This window comes from Oncorhynchus masou, chromosome 23, assembly GCF_036934945.1.
Source record: "Oncorhynchus masou masou isolate Uvic2021 chromosome 23, UVic_Omas_1.1, whole genome shotgun sequence".
NCBI classification, from domain to species: domain Eukaryota; kingdom Metazoa; phylum Chordata; class Actinopteri; order Salmoniformes; family Salmonidae; genus Oncorhynchus; species Oncorhynchus masou.
This window is the reverse complement of record NC_088234.1, coordinates 15,228,283-15,234,282: the sequence shown is the minus strand read 5'-3', so window position 1 is coordinate 15,234,282 and position 6,000 is coordinate 15,228,283.

Genomic DNA, 6,000 nt, shown 5'->3' with positions numbered 1-6,000 from the left:
TTGATGCCTGGTTTGATGACAGCAAAGGATCATACAAATTAATCCACATTTCTTGATATTACTTAATTGAAAATTATTCACATAGCTTTATACCACGATAAGCTGTTGACAGACAGGGAATGTGATCAATTATGTAAATGAGATATGAGTAAATTAAACTATAGTATAGAGTTAGGAAGCAAGCCTAATGAATCAAACCACTAGTCTTTCTGATGATACCAACATATTTCAACACTGCTACAGACCAATTCAATATGATCTTTCCCATATGACTTTTCATCAATTGGAACTCAGAAGAATCTAGTGGTTGTAACTTGTTCTATTCAATTCCCACCAATTGAGATTCTGGCTCTTTTTTTCCCTTTTTTTCTTCAATATTTCTTATTCTTATTAGTGACTACAATAAAGTTGGATCTTTTTTTACATTTAAAGATCATTTGTTTATCTTGAACCATTCGGAAAATGTGTCCATGCCTGAGTTGGCTTCATTAATTTGTGAATAAAGATTATTGTGTGATAAAATATCAAATTGGAATCATCAGAAAAGAAAATGAAGTACGTTAAAAGACACAACAGCAAGACCAATGATATAGATTATGAATTACAAAGGTCACATTGTCCAACCCTGTGGCACACCACATGATAACTTGGCTCTGGTAGATGCACAGCAGTTTGAAAAAATATATTGTTCTCTCTCATAAACATAACAATATAATCAATTATATGTATAATCATGAAAACCATAATAATGCAATTTAGAAAGTCATTTTTAATGATCAACTGTGTTAAACGCTTTGGATAAATCTAAAAAGATGCCTAGAGCGTATCCATTGTTGTTAAGCTCTGTAAATATTTTAACAACAAGTTGCATAAGAACCGTATCTGTGGAGAAGTTTTTACGTGTAGAATACAGTGTTGAATGAGTAGAGTACAGATGAGTGAACCGTCTTCTGCACTAAAGAAAGTCACCTTCCTTTCCTGATAATATAGATAAATACCAATGTTATGTGGAATACCTTTGTCAAGAACATGTTTTTTAAGTCTTTGCCCATTGGATAGTCTGATTAACCTAGAAGCCGTCAGTTGGTCTGAGAGCCAATGGACCAATGACAAGTGTAGAGTATAGAGATATTGTTATCCACGTCGGCACCAACAATGTTAGGATGAAACAGTCAGAGATCACCAAGAGCAATATAGCTTCAGTGTGTAAATCAGCTAGAAAGATGTGTCGGCATCGAGTAATTGTCTCTGGCCCCCTCCCAGTTAAGGGGAGTGATGAGCTCTACAGCAGTCTCACAACTCAATCGCTGGTTGAAAACTATTTTCTGCCCCTCCCAAAAGATAGAATTTGTAGATAATTGGCCGTCTTTCTGGGACTCACCCACAAACAGGACCAAGCCTGACCTGCTGAGGAGTGACGGACTCCATCCTAGCTAGAGGGGTGCTCTCATCTTATCCACCAACATAGACAGGGCTCTAACTCCTCTAGCTCCACAATGAAATAGGGTGCAAGCCAGGCAGCAGGCTGTTAGCCAGCCTGCCAGCAATAGTGGAGTCTGCCACTAGTACAGTCAGTGTCATCAGCTCAGCTATCCCCATTGAGACCGTGTCTGTGCCTCGACCTAGGTTGGGCAAAACTAAACATGGTGGTGTTCGCCTTAGCAATCTCACTAGGATAAAGACCTCCTCCATTCCTGTCATCATTGAAAGAGATCGTGATACCTCACATTTCTAAAATAATCAACTTAATGTTAGATCCCTTACTTCAAAGGCAATTATAGTCAATGAAGTAATCACTGATCATAATCTTGATGTGATTGGCCTGACTGAAACATGGCTTAAGCCTGATGAATTTACTGTGTTAAATGAGGCCACACCTCCTGGCTACACCAGTGACCATATCCCCTGTGCATCTCGTAAAGGCGGAGGTGTTGCTAACATTTACAATAGCAAATTTAAATTTACAAAATAAAAAAAGACGTTTTTGTCTTTTGACCTTCTAGTCATGAAATCTATGCAGCCTACTCAATCACTTTTTATAGCTACTGTTTACAGGCCTCCTGGGCCATATACAGCGTTCCTCATTGAGTTCCCTGAATTCCTATCGGACCTCGTAGTCATAGCAGATAATATTCTAATTTTGGTGACTTTAGTATTCACATGGAAAAGTTCACAGACCCACTCCAAAAGGCTTTCGGAGCCATCATCGACTCAGTGGGTTTTGTCCAACATGTCTCTGGACCCACTCACTGTCACAGTCATACTCTGGACCTAGTTTTGTCCCATGGAATAAATGTTGTGGATCTTAATGTTTTTCCTCATAATCCTGCACTATTATTACTTTTGCAATTGCAACAAATAATCTGCTCAGACCCCAACCAAGGAACATCAAAAGTTGTGCTATAAATTCACAGACAACACAAGCATTCCTTGATGTCCTTCCAGACTCCCTCTGTCTACCCTAGGACGTCAGAGTACAAAAATCAGTTAACCACCTAACTGAGGAACTCAATTTAACCTTGCGCAATACCCTAGATGCAGTTGCACCCCTAAAAACTAAAAACATTTCTCATAAGAAACTAGCTCCCTGGTATACAGAAAATATCCGAGCTCTGAAGCAAGCTTCCAGAAAATTGGAACGTAAATAGCGTCACACCAAACTGGAAGTCTTCCGACTAGTTTGGAAAGACAGTACCGTGCAGTATTGAAGAAACCTTACTGCTGCTCGATCATCCTATTTTTTTTTTCAACTTAATTAAGGAAAATAAGAACAATCCGAAATTCCTTTTTGATACTGTCTTAAAGCTAACTAAAAAGCAGCATTCCCCAAGAGAGGATGGCTTTCACTTCAGCAGTAATAAATTCATGAACTTCTTTGAGGAAAAGATCATGATTATTAGAAAGCAAATTACAGACTCCTCTTTAGATCTCCATATTCCTTCAGAACTCAGTTGTCCTGAGTCTGCACAACTCTGCCAGGACCTAGGATCAAGAGAGACACTCAAGTGTTTTAGTACTATATCTCTTGACACACAATGATGAAAATAATCATGGCCTCTAAAACTTCAAGCTGCATACTAGACCCTATTCCAACTAAACTACTGAAAGAGCTGCTTCCTGTGTTTGGCCCTCCTATGTTGAACATAATAAACGGCTCTCTATCCACCGAATGTGTACCAAACTCACTGAAAGTGGCAGTAAGCCTCTCTTGAAAAAGCCTTACCTTGATCCAGAAAATATAAAAAACTATCGGCCTATATCGAATCTTCCATTCCTCTCAAACGTTTTAGAAAAGGCTGTTGCGCAACAACTCACTGCCTTCCTGAAGACAAACAATGTATACGAAATGCTTCAGTCTGGTTTTAGACCCCATCATAGCACTGTGACTGCACCTGTGAAGGTGGTAAATTACATTTTAATGGCATCAGACCGAGGCTCTGCATCTGTCCTTGTGCTCCTAGACCTGAGTGCTGCTTTTGATACCATCGATCACCACATTCTTTTGTAGAGATTGGAAATCCAAATTGGTCTACACGGACAAGTTCAGGCCTGGTTTAGATCTTATCTGTCGGAAAGATATCAGTTTGTATCTGTGAATGGTTTGTCCTCTGACAAATCAACGGTAAATTTCGGTGTTCCTCAAGGTTCCGTTGTAGGACCACCCTCTTGGGGATGTCATTTGAAAACTTACTGTTAACTTTCACTGCTATGCGGATGACACACAGCTGTACATTTCAATGAAACATGGTGAAGCCCCAAATTGCCCTCGCTAGAAGCCTGTCTTTCAGATATAAGGAAGTGGATGGCTGCAAACTTTCTACTTTTAAACTCGGACAAAACAGAGATGCTTGATCTTGGTCCCAAGAAACAAAGAGATCTTCTGTTGAATCTGACAATTAATCTTAATGGATGTACAGTCGTCTCAAATAAAACTGTGAAGGACCTCGGCGTTACTCTGGACCCTGATCTCTCTTTTGACGAACATATCAAGACTGTTTCAAGGACAGCTTTTTTCCATTTACGTAACATTGCAAAAATCAGAAACTTTCTGTCCAAAAATGATACAGAAAAATTTATGCTTTTGTTAGTTCTAGGTTAGACTACTGCAATGCTCTACTTTCCGACTACCCGGATAAAGCACTAAATAAACTTAGGTTAGTGCTAAATACGGCTGCTAGAATCCTGACCTCAACCAAAAAATTGGATCACATTACTCCAGTGCTAGCCTCCCTACACTGGCTTCCTGTCAAGGCAAGGGCTGATTTCAAGGTTTTACTGCTACCCACAAAGCATTACATGGGCTTGCTCCTACCTATCTCTCTGATTTGGTCCTTCCATACATACCTACACGTACGCTAAGGTGACAAGACGCAGGCCTCCTAATTGTCCCTAGAATTTCTAAGCAAACAGCTGGAGGCAGGGCTTTCTCCTATAGAGCTCCATTTTTTATGGAATGGTCTGCCTACCCATGTGAGAGACGAAAACTCGGTCTCAACCTTTATGTCTTTACCGAAGACTCATCTCTTCAGTAGGTCATATGATTGAGTGTAGTCTGGCCCAGGAGTGTGAAGGTGAACGGAAAGGCTCTGGAGTAACGAACCGACCTTGCTGTCTCTAACTGGCCGGTTCCCCTCTTTCCACTGGGATTCTCTGCCTCTAACCCTATTACAGGTGCTGAGTCACTGGCTTACTGGTGCTCTTTCATGCCATCCCTATGAGGGGTGCATCACTTGAGTGGGTTGAGTCACTGATGTGATCTTCCTGTCTGGGTTGGCGCCCCTCCTTGGGTTGTGCCGTGGTGGAGATCTTTGTGGGCTATACTCGGCCTTGTCTCAGGATGGTAAGTTGGTGGTTGAAGATATCCCTCTAGTGGTGTGGGGGCTGTGCTTTGGCAACGTGGGTGGGGTTATATCCTTCCTGTTTGGACCTGTCCTGGGGTATCGTCGGATGGGGCCACAGTGTCTCCTGACCGCTCCTGTCTCAGCCTCCAGTATTTATGCTGCAGTAGTTTATGTGTCGGGGGGCTAGAGTCAGTTTGTTATATCTGGAGTACTTCTCCTGTCCTATCCGGTGTCCTGTGTGAATTTAAGTATGCTCTCTCTAATTCTCTCTTTCTCTCGTTCTTTCTCTCTCTCGGAGGACATGAGCCCTTGGACCTTGCCTCAGGACTACCTGGCATGATGACTCCTTGCTGTCCCCAGTCCACCTGGCTGTACTGCTGCTCCAGTTTCAACTGTTCTGCCTGTGATTATCATTATTTGACCATGCTAGTCATTTATGAAAATTTGAACAGCTTGGCCGTGTTCTGTTATAAACGACACCCGGCACAGCCAGAAGAGGACTGGCCACCCCACAAAGCCTGGTTCCTCTTTAGGTTTCTTCCTAGGTTTTGGCCTTTCTAGGGAGTTTTTCCTAGCCACCGTGCTTCTACACCTGCATTGCTTGCTGTTTGGGCTTTTTGGGGTGGGTTTCTGCATTGCTTGCTGTTTTGGGTTTTAGGCTGGGTTTCTGTACAGCCCTTTGAGATATCAGCTGATGTACGAAGGGCTATATAAATACATTTGATTTGATTTGATCTTCACAAACCCTGGCTAACAAATTGAATCAGCAATACAAAATTGGGTTGAATTATGTATTTACTAAATACCTAACTAATCACACAGAATTACATACAGTGGGGCAAAAAAAGTATTTAGTCAGCCACCAATTGTGCAAGTTCTCCCAATTAAAAAGATGAGAGAGGCCTGTAATTTTCATCATAGGTACACTTCAACTATGACAGACAAAAGGAGAAAAAAAAATCAGAAAATCACATTGTAGGATTTTTTATGAATTTATTTGCAAATTATGGTGGAAAATAAGTATCTGGTCACCTACAAACAAGCAAGATTTCTGGCTCTCACGGACCTGTAACTTCTTTTTTTAAGAGGCTCCTCTGTCCTCCACTCGTTACCTGTATTAATGGCACCTATTTGAACTTATTATCAGTATAAAATACAC